At 45.4% G+C, this 16,937-nt stretch overlaps 1 protein-coding gene across 1 annotated transcript in view; it reads left to right on the plus strand.

Annotated features, from left to right (window-relative positions):
* The window catches only part of KMT2D (lysine methyltransferase 2D), a 3,358,270-nt gene that overhangs the window by 17,038 nt on the left and 3,324,295 nt on the right, over window positions 1–16,937 (plus strand). The gene's annotated exons all lie outside the window — the stretch shown is intronic.

Raw genomic sequence — 16,937 nt, forward strand, 5'->3', positions numbered from 1 at the left:
AATAGCACAAAATATACTGAATCTACTGATATTGCCAACATCCTGGCAGATAGATTCAGTGAAAACTTCATCCCCCTCTTGCCTCCAAAAGGGCCCACAACAATACCAGAAGAGTGTAGTGTCCCAAAAATCACAGACGCACAGGTGAAAACAGCCCTTTCAAAAGCCAAAAACACAGCGTCAGTGGGACCAGATGGTGTCCCAGGCTGCATCTTGCACAAACTAACCCCCCACCTAAACACGCTGTTTAACCTCAGCCTCTCCACAGGCTACGTGCCCATAGAATGGCGCACAACAACAGTTATTCCTCTCCAAAAAGGGGCCACAACTGACTCTGGTAACTTATCGCCCCATAAGCCTGACTAGCCTGGTCTGCAAGGCTATGGAGCGCATCATCATGAAACTCATTAACAAAGACATTGGGAACTTCCAAACACTTGACCCGACCCAGTTCGGCTTTCAGGGTAGATCATGCCTACTAAACCTGGTTGACTTCTTTGAGGCAGTCACCAAGGCCATAGATGAGGGAAAGGTGGTTCACACAGCCTACCTTAACCTCGCCAAGGCTTTAGACACCATTTCCAACTCTGGTATTACAGAAAAACTCACCTGCCTGAACATAAACCCCTACGTCATGAGATGACTTGCCAACTGGGTTACAGACAGAACTCAAATGGTAAGAATAACGGGCTCCAGATCCGACTCTAAACCAGTCACAAATGGTGTCCTGCAAGGCTCGGTCCTGGAACCCTTACTGTTCGGCATATACTTTTCAGAAGTACAGGCAAACACAGGAGGACTATGGCTAACCAAGTTCGCCAATGACTGCAAACTGGGAGCCGTAATTGACTCTCCGGCTGACACGGACATCCACCAAAAGGGCCTTACTGAGATGGACACCTGGTGTCAAAGTCATGGCCTCGAGCTAAATACCAAAAAATGCATAGTCATCCCATTTGGTAAAAATAAAACGCCCACGAATTACCACATAGGTGGCAGCCCCCTTAATACAGAAGAGGTAATAAGGGATCTGGGGACCCAGGTAGATTAGTCTCTCCTTTGACAATCATATTGCCAAAGTAGTTAGGAAATCCTTCTATGTGGCCCATCTAATTACTAAAGGGTTCGCATCTAGAAATAAAAGAGGTTATAGTGCCCCTCTACTCGTCACTCATTAGACTCATCATAGAGTACAATGCCCCATTTGGGATGTACCTCACAAAACACTTCTAACAGCTGGAAAGACCACAAAAGTACCTCACCAAGCTGGCCTCAAACATATGTCCTATGCAGCCAGACTGAAAAATTTCTGGCTGTACTCGGTGGCATATCGCTTACTCGGAGGTGATCTCTGCCTGACTTGCAAAGCCATGTCCAACTCAGAATTGATGGACATGCTCCACCTAAAGAAATCTAAGTCACTGTGGGCCACATGCTCTAGTGAGCTAAACCTCGCCACAACAGTAAATAGAGCATGCTGGAGAGAGAGATTCCTGTCACAGAGACTCCCCATGCTTTGGAACAAAATTCCAAATTACATCCGGCAGAGCCCCTCACTAACACTCGAGAAACCTTGACGAATGGATGGGTAACTGAAAATACACCCCTGTGATCACTTCATTGGCTCTGCTTGACAGAGGATCAGTTAATTAATCAATGGGGCGGCCAAAGCCGACACACTTTGGCTAGGCTTATAAATGCCTTCGGACAAATAGCCTAGTACCTACCTGTGAACTCTTTCCTACTGTACTTGCCAGTTTAGCATTCCTTTTATCTGTTTTGTTCCCCCATTCTGGGTATTCCTTAGCAAGGACAAGACCTGGCCAGGAAGGCCATCATGCATGCGGCTTCAGCAGTGGTTTGTGACTCCAGCCCCAGTGATGTATTTAAGCTCATTTATTGCACATGCAGAGTACACAATTGCAGCAACCTCCTCTCAATGACCTGTGCACTGACACAGATGTGGACACATCCACCCACCAGTCACAGCCATGTTTCTGTGTATACTTAGGGTGTCTGGTAATCAAACGAATGAATAAATTGCCACAGTAATGTATTTTAGCTAATTCCTCTCAGAAAGATGACAGGCACGCATACCTCCCCAGATGTAAAGGCAACCACTTCCTGTGTACATAGTAGATATCTGAATGAGTTGGTGCAAAAATAATGGACACACTATTGTGACACAAGTACAGTGCAATCTAGTACTGCCCATGCAAAATATTGGACATGCTCAGACTGCCTTGGCATCAGTCACCTGGGACGGTCTAAGCCAGTGGGAAATGGCTACTTGCTGCTTCATGTAGCATCCCATCTACTTGCTATTGAAGAGATGTTTGCCTCAAAAGGAAAAGGGAGAAGGACCTGCAGTCAGGAATAAACACTTTGTCAGGGAACTTTGTGAAAAGGCTGGGCTGTATAGAAATTCACTTTAGCTGGGTAAGTAGTTTTGCAAGTTTTGATTTTGTATTAAACAAGCACATGTAGAACTATTTCTTTTGATTTGAGCTGCAGGCAAGCAGTCTAGGACCACAAGCTTTCCATAATGTAGGCTGCCTTTTGGATTTACACTTGTGCTGTGATCACATCTGAACTCTTCACCGTAAATATGAAGACTGCACAGACACACACACACTTTCCAGAGAATATCAGTACTACAAAATGTAAAGTTAACAAAGTGGAATTTTGTGTGTGGTGGTGGTAGGGGGCACATAGGTAGCAATAGAAATTCTAACGTTTTTAAGAAATGAGGGGTTTCTTTGATACTGTTATCAAAGCAGGAGAGAGTTCATCTCGTTTTAATTTGTGTTTATATTTATTTATAATTGTGGTTGCAAGAACTACCCTTTGGGAAGTGAGCTCAGGATGCTGCAGTTTTATTTTACCTATTCTTCATGAAGTCTGTTGGATTCCGTTACTGGTGGTCTGTGGTTTTGTAAAGCTTATCCTTTAAAACAAAAGTACAGACTGTGTGCACAGGATGGGACTGCAGAAGTTTGGTGGCGAGTTGCAGTGCGTTTTCCTGTGTGGCTTGGTTTTGGTGGAGGCCTGTGATTGCATAACACATTTAACTTTTAGTGCATTCTTTTCATGCAGAAAGCATTATTTATTGCCCAGTATGTTCAGTTTACTGTTAATCTTTTTCTATTGTAAAACTAAAAACATCTTTATCAAATAATCTTGTATGACATAGGCAGTGTTACATTTATGTAAATGACAGTAAAGCATAGCGACACAATCTCAGTTGCAAACATCATGCATTCCAAACCATGCCGACAGTAGCCGCAAACTTTATACATCAGTGTTAACACATCCAGTCTTTGTTAGTCAACCATTACATAGCTCATTCAAATCCTGCCTTCTTTCTATCCTCTTTGCTCCCCTGTGTGTATTGATCCCATAGTTCCCTTTTCCCCCCTGTGTAATTTGCTCCTACCCTTTTTCTAAAGATCTTAGTTCCAGTTGTTTTAACCCTGTTGCTGTCTTCACTACTTCTAGTAAAGTTGGTTTAGACTTAGATTTCTGTTTTCTAGTAATTGCTTATTGGCATCCATCATATTTAGACTCAGCAAGGCCTTTGCTATGTCTAGGCAATTCCAAATTTGTATCCTGTCTCAAAAATTATTTTACTGCTAGTCTTGTCACAGTGGTGTACTTTAAAAATGTTTCATAAGCATGTACATTGCACATGAGTGCTTGATAAGGCTTTTGACATTTTGAATCTCGTAAGATGTAGCTTTATGATGAGGGCTTGTCTGCTTATGCAGTAAGCGCCCGTACAAGAATACAAACCTTGAGCTGCATTCAGAAACTAGTGTTATGGCATTAGTAATGATATGGTATCTTTAAGTGATTGCACTTCTAAATGTGTGTATGTTATCCTACTGAGAGGTGGTGGGGGGGTTGCATAGTATAATGCTTGAACATTCATAGGTGTATTTAATAAACTGCTTCCTTTGCCTTTGCACTGTAATCAGTGGGTTAAGTTCTACCAGTATATAAACAACTGCCCACCTTTTAAGTTGATGTCAGTGTGGTAACATGTTTTGGTTAGTGTAGGTAGGCATGGAATACAGTTTTTGACACTTGAGTAAGTTTGCACCTAAAGCTGTTATAAGCTGAATTTTAAGGAGTAAGGTCTTGGTGGGCAGAATTTTCCAAATAAACTATTGGTATTTTAGTGGTGATTGGGGATATGCTAAAAGGGGAACATTATCACACAGTATGACTGGTACATCTTGGTGTTTTTCTTTTATTGTAGATAATTGGGCTGTTAATACAAATGAAGAGCACTTTTGAAGGTGGGGTCAAGATGTTTTATCTCTCTATCTCTTTTTTTTGCCCCTCCTTAATGGCAGCATCAACTAAATGTCCTAACGCATCCCAGTCTTGCATGCCCCTACGTTATTAGTGTACAAAACCTAAGAGCTAAAAACTACCAGGGGAAAACAAGGTTAGGCTTCTTAAATCATTCCCTCCAGTACAGTGTGTGTGTGTACCTTGAACTCCTAGTGGGTGTGGCTTGACCCTTTAGAAAATGAAATATCACTTTACGTTTCCAGACATATGAATATTTATCTGAACTGTAGTAGAAAATTGTAAATGGCAAACAATTTTTAGTCTTTATATTGGTTGCATTCATTCAGTTTGTGTTTAAACTGGATTTTATAAGCTAAAAATGAAGGTGGTGAATATTCATTTTGTCATGTTGTATAAACCGTTTGATTATCACAATAACTTAAAGCAAGACACATACTGCTAGCAGGATTTTCTTCTTACAGCTGTGAGCTTCAATATGAGGCTGTGCAGTTCTGTCTGTGTTATCTGAATGTTTACATATTTTAGAGAAATATAAAAATTACTACAATGCAGATAAACAGTGTACAGTAAACTCTGTTAACCGGCACCCATGGGGATTGGTAGATGCCAGATAACTGTAGATCTGAAGTAGTTAACTTCATTTGTGCATCAACCTATGGGTCTTCGGATCCGAACTGGCAGTTTCCAGCAGCCAAGATCCGAACTCCAAGCTCCTCCCCTTACCCATAACTCCCTGCCATCCCTTCCTGACCTCCGATCTAGTTTGCCACGGTTTGAACAGCAGCTTGATCTTGAGCGTTCGAGTTTCCAGTGTTTTTTCTGTGAGAAAAATCCTTTCTTTTTTCTTAAGTTGGGTGATTTTTTTGAGTGTGGTACTAGTTTAGTTTTAGTTTAGAGTGTTCCCTCGGGTTTTGCGTTCCCTCCCCCTTGTTTTTTTTTTTTCTAGAGTGTTAGGGTGTGTTGTGTGTGTGGTCTTGGGGCCTAGTGCTTGTGTTTAGTTAACATGTCTGAGGCCTCCAAGACATTCTTTTCTAAATGTACCGAGTGTGGCCATAAGCTTTCCCCAGCTGATGGCCACACTTGGTGCGTTTTATGCCTTGGGGTTGAACACCTTTCTTTTGGCTGTACTATTTGTGCAGCGTTCAACCCCAGGGCTGTCGGGGACCGGAGGTCGAAGCTTATCCTGGCGGGACTCCTGCCCCCGGATTCGGCTCCTTCCTCCGGCCCTTCCATGGTCCCTGCTGTGGCTGCGGCAGCATCCATGGACCCTTCCCCTGGCCGGGACTCAACCTCCCTCTTCAGGCCAGAAGGATAGGGAAGCTAGGAGGGAGAAGCGCCGCGAGAAACACAAGCGGCGGGGTGAGGCCTCTGCGTCAGCCCCGCCTGCCAAGCGGGTCTCTTCCCGCTGGGCCTTCTCCTCCTTCTCGGATCTGTTCTCCCTGCTTTTCGCCGGGGCCGGAGGAGGAGACCTGATCTCCCTCGAGGTCATTGAGGCGGCACTCCCGTCCCTCCTCGGTGGCCTCTTCCAGGTCAACCAGAAGCCTGACGGATGCAGACTTGGACCGGATGATGAGAAGGTTCCTCCAGGCCCAGCTGCAGATGGGAGTGCTCCTGCCCCCCCCTCCGGGGGGGGGGCTCGACCCCCTTTTTCGCCCCAATAGCTCCTTCCCCGACCCGCTTTCCAGGTTCGGGGTCTCCGGAGCAGAGTAGCATCGGAGCCGGGGGGTGTTGGCGCCGGTAGTCTCGGGTACTTCGGCGCCAACAGTACCCTTGAGTCTGTCTGGTCCCTTTTCTACAGATCCTAGCTCTCGGAGCAGAGAGCTGAGCTTCGGATCCGAGGTGGTCGGTGTGCCTTCGGCTCAGACTAGGTCGGAGCATACTGGCCCTTCGGATCAGATGGCTTTGGCTCTGGCCCTGATCTTCCCGTCTGATCCGAGGGAGAGTCGGCTCTCTGATCCTAGGGGAGCGTCTCTCCTTCGGCATTCGACGTGGTAGAGAGGGTTCTGTCTATGGAATCCAGGCACCCGGCTTTAGCTACAGCTCCACCCTGCACTCCCTCGCAAATGGGTCCGACTTCCATCACCCGGCCCCAGGGACAGCCTGCTCAGATGTCCCAGATAGTTCCCTTGTTGGAACAAGATGTGGCTGGTGAGGCCTCCTCAGACAGCCCCCCTGAGGAGGTCCCTCACAAGCGCAAGTGCAAGAGTAGGCACTTGGACCCCCCCCCCCCCGAGTCCTTGACTGAGGACACGGACTTGGAGGAAGGGGAAGCCTCCCCAAGATCACCCCCCGAAGATGTCTCATTTGGAGACATCATGGAGATGCTCAGGATCAGGGGGGGGTGGTCTGCCCCAAAGCCTACCTCGGACGAGTCCGTGTTCTTAGAGGCGTTTGAAGCAGGCCCGTCTACCTCTTGGGTGTCCCCTCTGGCCGACCACCTGGTAGATCTGATCACTACCAGGGCCTGGAAGGAGCCGGACACTGTGGAGCCCGTCCCTAAGAGGCCTGACAGAATTCTCAGCCCGCCTTCGGACAGGTCTCATTGGAGTAAGGGAACCCCTGTAGATGCCATGTTGGTGGCGGCGGCCACCAAGAGGGAACTGGCCCAAGAGAGTCCCACGGTCCATCCCCCTGACAGTCCTGCGCGATGGACCGTTTGGGGAAGTGGATGTTTGCGTCGGCCACCTTCTCCATAAGGTCGCTGAACTACATGGCACATGTCATACGGCTCCAGCGGGATCTTATCAAAGAATACGCTGGGTCGCCCCCAGAGTCCATGTCGGCAGAGGACAAACAGGTGTACTCTATCCGAATGGCCACTCTCAGGTCAATTTCTAATACCTCTATGCGGCTGCTGTCCCATGCTATGGAAGGGGCCACTAGAGCTAGCGGAGCGGGCGTCGTACTAAGGCGACAGGCCTGGCTCCGCCACTGTGATTTCGCGGAACCCTTCAAGGCGTCATTCGCTAATGCCCCGTTTGATGGGTCTGCCCTTTTTGGCAAGACCGTACGCGATACCTTGGTCCAGAACGAGAAAGACGTCTTCCATCGGAGTCTGCTTCTCTGCTTCCCAGAGGTCCTTCTCGAAGAACCAAAAGGGACAGAAGAAGATGTGGTTCCGAAAGTCTCAGCAATCCCGTTTTGCTCCGGACTCCCCGTCCTTCAGAGACAGAGGAGGACAGGGTGGACGCCGACCTAGAGGCAGAGGGGGCCCGAAGAACTTTGGGTCCAGAGAACCTTTCTCTGATCAGCCCATGCAGCAACCCTGAGGGGTTACCCAACTGCTCCACTCTGGAGGCAGTCGGGGGGCGTTTCTCGATGCACCTAGCAGCTTGGGAGTCCATCACGACAGACAGACCGCTGGGTGCTTCGGATTATATCCAGAGGCTATGATTTTCCGTTTCTCCATCCCCCTCTCAGACCCAGATTCCTCCCCGATGTCCCACCCAATTAGAGGGAGGCCGCAGCTACAGAAATTCGTCAGCTGCTAGAAAAAGGAGCGATCCAGCACGTCCCCCCCAGACCAGTACGGATCGGGCTTTTACTCCAGGTGGTTCTTGGTGCCAGAAAAGATGGAGGGACTTGAGGCCTATCCTCTACTTATCCCTACTGAACCTGGCAATAGCCAAAGAAAAGTTCCGGATGGTCACTCTTCAATCCATTCTCCCCCTCTTGCAGGAGAACGACTGGATGTGCTCCATAGACCTCAAGGATGCGTACTACCACATCTTAATGGACAGACTATCCAGGAGGTTTCTCCGCTTCCAGCTAGGAGCCAGTCACTATCAGTTCAGGGTCCTCCCCTTTGGTCTCACTACAGCCCCCAGGGTGTTCACCAAGGTGTTAGCGGTAGTAGCGGCCCACCTGAGATTCCAGGGAATTCAGGTCTTTCTGTACCTGGACTACTGGCTCCTGACTGCCCCCACACGGCATCTACTCTGCCCAGCCAGGAATTTCTTACTTCGCTTAGCTCCCTGGCTGGGGATCACAATTCACGCTGGGAAGTCCTCCCTGCTCCCGAATCGGGTCATAGATTTTATCGGAGCCAGGGTAGACACAAACCAGCTCTTAGAACTCCGGACCGGTTGCGATCCCTAAAACTACATGTGCAGGCCATTCTTCATTGTCCGAACCCTCCGGCGGAACTGGTCCTGAGGGCCTTAGGCTCGATGGCGGCTACCATCAATCTTCTCCCCATGGCGCGCTTGAATATGAGAATTCTGCAATGGACTCTCCAAGTCCAATGGTCCTTCCTACGCTATTCCCTAAGCCATCCTGTCCCTCTCGGCAGGGTTTGCAGGAGGGCCCTCTTGTGGTGGCCCCAGTCTCCAGACCTCCAAAAGGGGCGCCCCTTCTCTGTCCCCTCACCACGGTGACCACGGACGCCTTGGGTGGGTGGGGGGCATTGTTGCGGCAGGACCATCCAAGGCACGTGAAACCAAACTGAGACCTCACTGCATATCAATGTCCTGGAGATGAGGGCTGTGCTGTTTTGCATTGCAAGCACTTCAGAGCCGCCTTCCCGTCAGGACGATTGTGATAAAGACTGGCAACATGTCCGTCGTTTGGTACATCAACAAACAGGGGGGAACCATTTCCTATCCACTTTGTCGAGAGGCCATGAGAGTTTAGGAATGGGCGATTTCCACCAACCGCTTTCTCGTAGCGATGCACATTCCGGGTCGGTCCAACATCCTAGCGGACAGACCGAGTCGCACCATCCTTTCCCCATAAGAGTGGTCTCTGAATCCCAAAGTAGCGAAGCAGATCTTCTCCAAATGTGGTCAACCTTGTTGCGATCTTTTCGCCTCTCCTTCAAACATGAAGTGCGACACCTTCTTCGCTCTACTCCCTCCACCCGGGGAATCCCCAAGAGACGCTCTGGTGCATGCTTGGCCTCCTGGTCTTCTTTATGCTTATCCGCCCCTTCCCCTATGCTCAAATTTCTGCAGAAAGCCAGATGGTTAGGGTGCACGATAATCCTCATTGCCCCATTCTGGCCTCGTCAGGCATGGTTCCCTTGTCTGTGGTCTCATCTAGTGACTCCTCCCTGGATTCTAGATCCCCTTCCGGATCTGATATCTCACCCCCTGGGCCTACCAACCCCGAACCTGGACAACCTCAAGTTCGCAGCTTGGTTGATCCAGTTCCACTGTTAGTTCAGACTCCCGGTATCTCTTCCCAGGTCAAAGCGATCCTAGTGGCTGCCCATAAGCCGTCCACTAGGAAGGTTTATCGTAGCAAATGGAAACGTTTTTCTATTTGGGCTGAACATCAGAACCTGGATCCTTCCACAGCTCCGTTACCAGCTGTGCTGGATTTTCTGTCTGTGCTGTTTGATAAAGGTGCTAGCTCTTCCACAGTCAAAGTACAGTTGGCGGCTATCGCTCATTACCACGTTGGATGTGATCTTGGCCCTCTAACTTTATCCAGATTATGTAATGCCTTCTTAAAAGGTACCTTCCTACTAAGACCTCCGGTGAAAGATGTGATCCCTCCTTGGGACGTATCGCTGGTACTCCAGGCCTTAACAGCTTCTCTCTTTGAGCCTGCTGCCTTGGTAGATCTTAAGTTCTTATCCTGGAAAACAGCTTTCCTTGTCGCTATCACGTCGGCAAAAAGAGTTTTGGAGCTTCAAGCCCTTTGTGCCAAACCTCCGTACTTGATTTTCCATAAGGATAGGGTTTTCCTCGGGACCAATCCCTCTTTTCTCCCCAAAATTGCTTCCGAAGCTAATATTAATCAGTCTATTAATTTGCCGGTCTTCTTTCCCAACTACCAAAATAAGGACGAATACAAGTTACACTCTTTGAATGTAAACAGACAGTTGAGATTTTATCTGCACAGGACAGCCGGTCATAGACGTTCTGATCAGTTATTTGTGTCCTTTGCTAAATCCAGTTTGGGGAAAGCTATTTCTAAAGTCACACTGTCCAGGTGGGTTTCTCAGTGTATTCTTTTGGCTTATGAGAGTTCTGGCAGGCCTGCTCCTCAGGGAGTCCATGCACATTCAACTCTGTCTGTTTCTACCTCTGCTGCTTTTCGGGCTAGAGTTTCGTTAGATGACATTTGCTCGGCTGCCACGTGGGCCTCATCTCACACTTTTTTATAAACCACTACAAGTTAGATCTGGTTTCCAGAGGGAGAGCATAGTTTGGCTCCGCAGTGCTCCGGAACATGCTTCCTTGAGGGCCTCCCAAGGTTCAGGTAGCTGGGGACTCTGTCCTATAGGTTGATGCACAAATGAAGTTAACTACTTCAGATTAAGAAGTTATGTACTCACCATAACGTTCCATCTGAGTAGGTAAACTTCATTTGTCAGCAACCGTCCTTCCCTCCATCCCCCTGTCCCTTTCGGATGTTCTTTGATATTCCTGCTTCACGGTAGTTTGTACCCGGTTACCTAGATAGGTTGTGATGTCAAGCCTTGTTTTAGGCAAACTCGATCTGAGGTCAGGAAGGGATGGCAGGGAGTTATGGGTAAGGGGGAGGAGCTTGGAGCTCAGATCTTAGCTGCTGGAAACTGCTGGTTCGGATCCGAAGACCCATAGGTCGCTGACAAATGAAGTTTACCTACTCAGATGGAACGTTATGGTGAGTACATAACTTCTTATTTCTGGTTGTTTGAGAGTTGCTATTAAAAATAGGCCTGACTAATAATATATCCTATACTATTTGTTTGGTTTGACTTGTTCTCAGTTTGGGGAGAGTGGGAATTTATTCCTATCTTCCTTTTTAAAATTCTAAAACTCTTTATATATATATATATATATATATATATATATATATATATATATATATATATATATATATATATATATATATAAAAAGTAGATTGTTTCTGGGGGGGGGGCAGTAAGTGCAACACATGAAAATTGTACTGTATTTCTTTGATTTTTTTTTTTTTTTTTTTGCCGGCTGCTTGAGTTCCAGTTTACTGTACAAGTAATACTCAATGTCTTTCTAGCTGCATTAGAGGTCTGATATCAGTGCATTTCTGTTTACCGCTATGTATGCTTTAAGATGAAATCTTCTGCTATCTTTTATATGTAGCACGATTTTGGAATTATTAATGCAAATATGCACAAGCAATATTTGACATTTAAGTGTTGTAGGAGTGAACTGGTAGGAGTGAACTGGAGAAGTGTCTGGAGGCACATTAGGAGTTAAGATCCTTGCAGATCAGTAGCCTATTAAGTACATGAGAACCTATGAGCCTTTGTGAGTAATTTGACCTCTTCTCACATGTTTCCTTCCCTTTGGTCCTAGTACTGTTTAGTAGTCATTTCTCTGATTTCCTTTGATATTCATGTGTGGTTGTGGCAAGCAGTTTTTCTTGGCTGACTGGCACATTACTTATTTTCAGAGGTATTTGTCATGATGTACAGAGGTGCCAGTGCCAAGCAGTTACTTGCTGATGTATCATGTTTGTGCTTTTAAGGAAGCTGTAAATGGTGCTGAAAAGGGCTCATCTTGTATTATTGAAATTGACTTCAAGTGGAATTTTTACCCCATGACTTGTCTTCCCAGTGAGCCCTTCTTCTAGTTCTGAGAACAGGGCCGAGCATAAACCTGACAAATGTAAGCACATGTTGTTGTGTCTCTTGGTTTTTCCCGGTTAGGGGTCGCCACAGTGGAACTCCGGTCCGCTAATGATTGGCAGTATATTTTTACGTGCAGAGTTGCCGGCCCTGATGCACAACCTTCAAAGAAGGTACGCCCATTCACGCATGTCTCCACACAGAAAATGATCTAGCTGAGAATCGAACAGGGCAATGTCTTTACTGTGAGGCGACAACGCTACCGCAGCACCATTACCGCAGTATTAAAAAAAAAAAAATGGGAGTTTGTCTAGAACTCTAGAAAAATTGAGTTTGAGTTTGGTTTTAGTATCTAATTACTATAAAAGGAAGGACTGTTAAAAGAAAAAAAAAAATGTTAGAGAATAACTTTTCTCTGGGAAGGGTGCTACCATTTCACCCCTTCCTCTTCGTTTTTTGCCTACCATAAATAGTCAGAGAGAGCATGCAACATTCTGGAGTGGCTAAATTTGAAATCTTTGGCTGTGGTGAAATTTTCACATCCAGTGAGAAAAGCCTCCTTTTGGGTGAAGTACATCAGAGTCTTGAAATGCATCATCTTTTTGTCTCCTGTGGTCAAAAAGTCTACATTGTCCCATACAAAAAGGTGAAAATAGCATTTCAAGGCACCCCTTTCCCCCAATACTGGACGTATTGCTTAATCCCTTCTTTGGTAGTTCATGCATTTATTCTCAAAACCATTTTCATTGGTGTGTCCTTCCAGGGTTTATTTTACAGATGGGAACACCAGCACAGAGTTGGTTTTCCAGCACTATTTGGTGTGTCACATTGATGTTCAGTCTTATTTATTTAGTCTCCTGCTTCCTTTCTTAGATTTATCTCATTTCAACACCAAGTGGAGGACCCAGTTCGGCCAGACTACTAGTTGGTTATTCAGACATGAAAGTCTATCCCTCCCCAAGAAGCCCAGAAAATGCCTTCTCATGATCCATCATGCAGATGGAGCTAGGGCCACTAAGCAGTATACGAAGGCTGGAGTTCTCGGTCTTCCAGATGACCCATGTTTGGTGAAGTTGTATCATTTTTGAGAGTTAGTTGGCAATTGTGAACTGTTATTCGCATAACTGTTAAGGAAGGTTTCTTTTAGAAACACTGAGGACTGCTGTTTACTTATTGTGGGGCATGCTCTGAATTGGCTTTCCTGTGACTGTCATTTCATGAGAAACAAACTGGGTCTATGAAGGCTTGCTATGTGCAGCTTGTCTTCATTCTTCACCCTACCCTCATTTCCATCCACCCCATATAATTCAATTTTATATTTCTCTTCCCATCTCAGAATCCATTTCTGCACAAACTCACAGCTTCAGCATATCTTGACTCCACTTCTGTCAGCACTGCTATAGTCCACTAAAATAACTTTCCCACATTAACCCATTTTGCTCAGCATTACCCACCCAGCTCTGTATTCCAATTTACAGGTTTGAAAGTACTAGCAGTCTCAGCCTGTCAACATTTTTAGTTTAATAAAAAAGAAATTCTCCCTTTCCTGTCTCCTCTTGCTTCACTGTTTCTCCTCCTCTGTGAGTGACATTCATAATAGACAGTGAGAGTCATATAGGTAGGTACTAGGCTATTGGCGCTAGGGCCTATACAAGCCTAGCCAAAAATGTACCCTGGCTTTCGCCACCCAAGAAAATTATTTTCCTGTGCCCCTGTCAAGCAGAACCACAGAAGTGATCCCCGGGGTGAATTTCCTATTACCCATCCAATTCTTGGAGTGCTAATGAGGCGCTCTGTTTAACATAGATAGGTAGTCTTTTCCAGAGTATGGGCAGTCTCTGGGACAGGAATCTATCCCTCCAGCATGTTCTGTTTATTGTGGTGACAAGATTTAGGTCCCTAGAGCGTGTGGCTCGGAGGGATTGGGATTTCTTTAAGTGGAGCATGTCCAACAGCTGTGGGTTTGACATAGCTTTGTATGTTAGGCAGAGATCATCTCTGAGTAGGTGATATGCGACGGAGTAACGTTGTATAGATTTCTTGCATCCGTTCATTCTGCCTGAATACTTCTGAAATTGCTATTTGTCATCAAAGATTAGAAAGTAATTCTACTACAGCTTCTACAGAAAAGACAGAAACCTTCCAAGTCAATCAAAAAAATCTCTGGAAACTCTACTACCCTACTGTAAAATGTCTACAGGCAGGTGACATTTTGAAAAATCCTGGCTCTAATCGCCATATAATCACATCACCTAGCCCATTACACAAACACTGAATAAACCATCTTTCTGCCAACACGTGTATCCACTGCACAGTTGAAAAAGGCCTAAAAATGCCAACGTCTTCAATAATTAATAGTCTTCCCTTGTGCGTGTGCGTGTGTGCGTGTGCGTGTGTGTGTGTGTGTGTGTGTGTACTCCCTGTGATGGGGATCTTTACTGCTGTATCATTTTCGGTCTCACATGCGCCAGCATTGATGGCTGTCCCCTCTCCTGCTTAGATGCTAGTGCTGCTGACCCCAACTCCTCATTATTAGACTCTTGGGGCTTCATGCTCTGCTTTGGATTACTCTGTACAGGCACCCCTGAAGAAAGCCAAATACAGGAGGGACCACTTAAGACTCCCCTCAGAAGTCTTTCTCCCTGGACTTGGATGATGAGGATTTTTTTCCCCACTATCTAACCATGTGACTCCAGGTTTGGTGAGTGCCCAGAATAATTTAGACAAAAGTGGGATAAGCTCTCTCTGAATTATTGAAGTTTTATATTGGGTGACCTCTTCTCATCACCCATTAAATCTGATTGGGTGGTTCCTTCCACTGGCTGTAATGTCAGACTGGAAGATTCCAGATGAAATATCTGTAGTATAATGTACTGTTAGTACCTCATGGTATGTACAGTAACAAACTGCATCCATGCCCTGCCTTTATTCATGTTCAGTGGTGATGTAGATGGATGCATGATGTAATATTTAGCTTACTGACCTGATATGACCGAGACCTTCATTTCATGTGCACATACTGTTTGGAGAGACATGAACTGAAAATGTGAAATACAGATGAGTTATTCCATTATGTAGTTAGTGTTGTTTTGTTTTTTTTTTGTAAAGAAAATGCAGTAACATGCAAATTAAACATGAGAAACTGCCACAAGGGAGTAGACCACATCAGTACATGAAAACCTGTGCAACTTCATACTAGTAATAAGATGTAAAGCAAAATGCATGTGAAAACCTAAACTACACTGCACAGGAGGCTTAAAAAAAATGTGTATGTAGCACAGGTACTGTAAAATATTATATATATGTATGTATTTGTTTTCTTCTGAAATTCAACTCCCCCAGGGCAGAAGGTGTTTGAAGAATGTAAATTTTTGCTTTTATACCTCGGTGTAAAGTTCAAGGGTTGTGCTGTAGAAGAGGTAATTGGTAGTTAGGGAATTAAAGGAATATCCTACAACATGGACATGAAATTATTGCAGTACTAAACAGCAGTTTGTGTACCTGTCAATCCTTCTAATGTATGCATAACTTGACTTTGGCACACATTTACCTATATCTGAATCCTTTTGCAATGACGCACCAGATATTGGCCAAAGCAGCTACACCCAAACCTCCCTAGTCTCACCCCTGGGGTACTAAAGTTATATTTCACATCAGCAGCTGTACTAAACTGTCATAAAGGCTGCATAATATTCTGCAGGCTCCTACAAAGTGGAACATTTTAGCTTGTACCCATAGTGGCTATAACTGTCTGAAGAAGGCTTCCACTCCAGAGAGCCCAGCTGCCCCATTACTTCCAGCAAGGAGTCATGGGTGACAGACCACCAAAATGGAAATAAGTGTAAAAGTGTCTAATGCACACACTGGGTCCAGATGTGTACATCAAAAGAGCATCCAACACTTGTGGAAGGGTTGCTAGATGGGGAGCTATAGAAAAAATGATTGCAGTTTTCAGCCTTGTCCTACGTATCTAATCAAACCATGCACCTTGCCCACAGTATAATAGATAGTTTAGCTTGAACAGCAAGCCAGGCTGTGTTTAACTAATTTTGTTGATTTATATAAAGAATATTCTGATTTATGGTGTCAGATACAGCACAGTTAAACATGGAGAAGTGAGCAAATGTATTTCTTATGTGAAGTAATTGTTCATTAACTTGAAAAGGGCAGCCTGGATGCTGTGATGCTTCTTAAAGCCAGAGTGATAAGGCATCAAATCAGTTCTGAATAACCAAGCGATTCTCTGCTGAGTAGCAGATGCCTTTTTTACAATTTCAGACAGAATATGGAAAACTGGAAATGGATCTACAATTTATAAGTGGTCAGATGAACTATGATGCAAAGCCTATTTTAAGATTATAGTTTTAAAAACAGGCTTTGTGCCACATGAATGGAGGACTGCGATGGTCACCCTTTCATAAAGGAGGAATTTCAACAAATCCTGGAAACTACAGATCCATTAGTCTGACTAGTTTTATTTGCAAAACCATAGAAAGAATCATGGAAATTATCAAGGTTGTAGACCTTAAGACACTGGATTCATCAGTTTGGCTTTGTCAAAGGAGGGTCATGCTTACTGAATCTGGTGGACTTCTTTGAAAAGGTCACCGAGACAATGAATGATGGGAGAACTATGCATACTGCCCAGCTAGATCTGGCTAAAGCATTTGATACTGTACCTCGCTCGGGCATTGTCAACAAATTTATGGAATTTGGTATATACCCTCCTTATAGACTGCTGGAAACTAGTTGACTTATTGATGAAATGCAGGTGGTTAAAATTGGTGAGGTGCCTCCGCAAGGTGGCCACTCACCAGTGGAGTCCCCCGAGTCTATGTGATAGGCTGACTCCTCTTTGGCATTTACGTCAAAGTCAATGTCAAAGGCCCCCTGGCTAACCAAGTTTGCAGATGATTACAAACTGGGAGCTATCATTGAATCCCCCCAAGATGAGAACTTCCTTCAGGAAGGTGTAAAACGGACAAATGCTTAACAAAGCCATGGCTTAAAAATCAGTACCAAGAAGTGCATTGTAGTCCCTTTTGGGATGTTGGCCACTCTGGCTAACTCATCAAT

Source organism: Protopterus annectens, chromosome 9.part0 (genome assembly GCF_019279795.1).
Source record: "Protopterus annectens isolate FY-2018-M chromosome 9.part0, PAN1.0, whole genome shotgun sequence".
Taxonomy (NCBI): Eukaryota; Metazoa; Chordata; order Ceratodontiformes; family Protopteridae; genus Protopterus; species Protopterus annectens.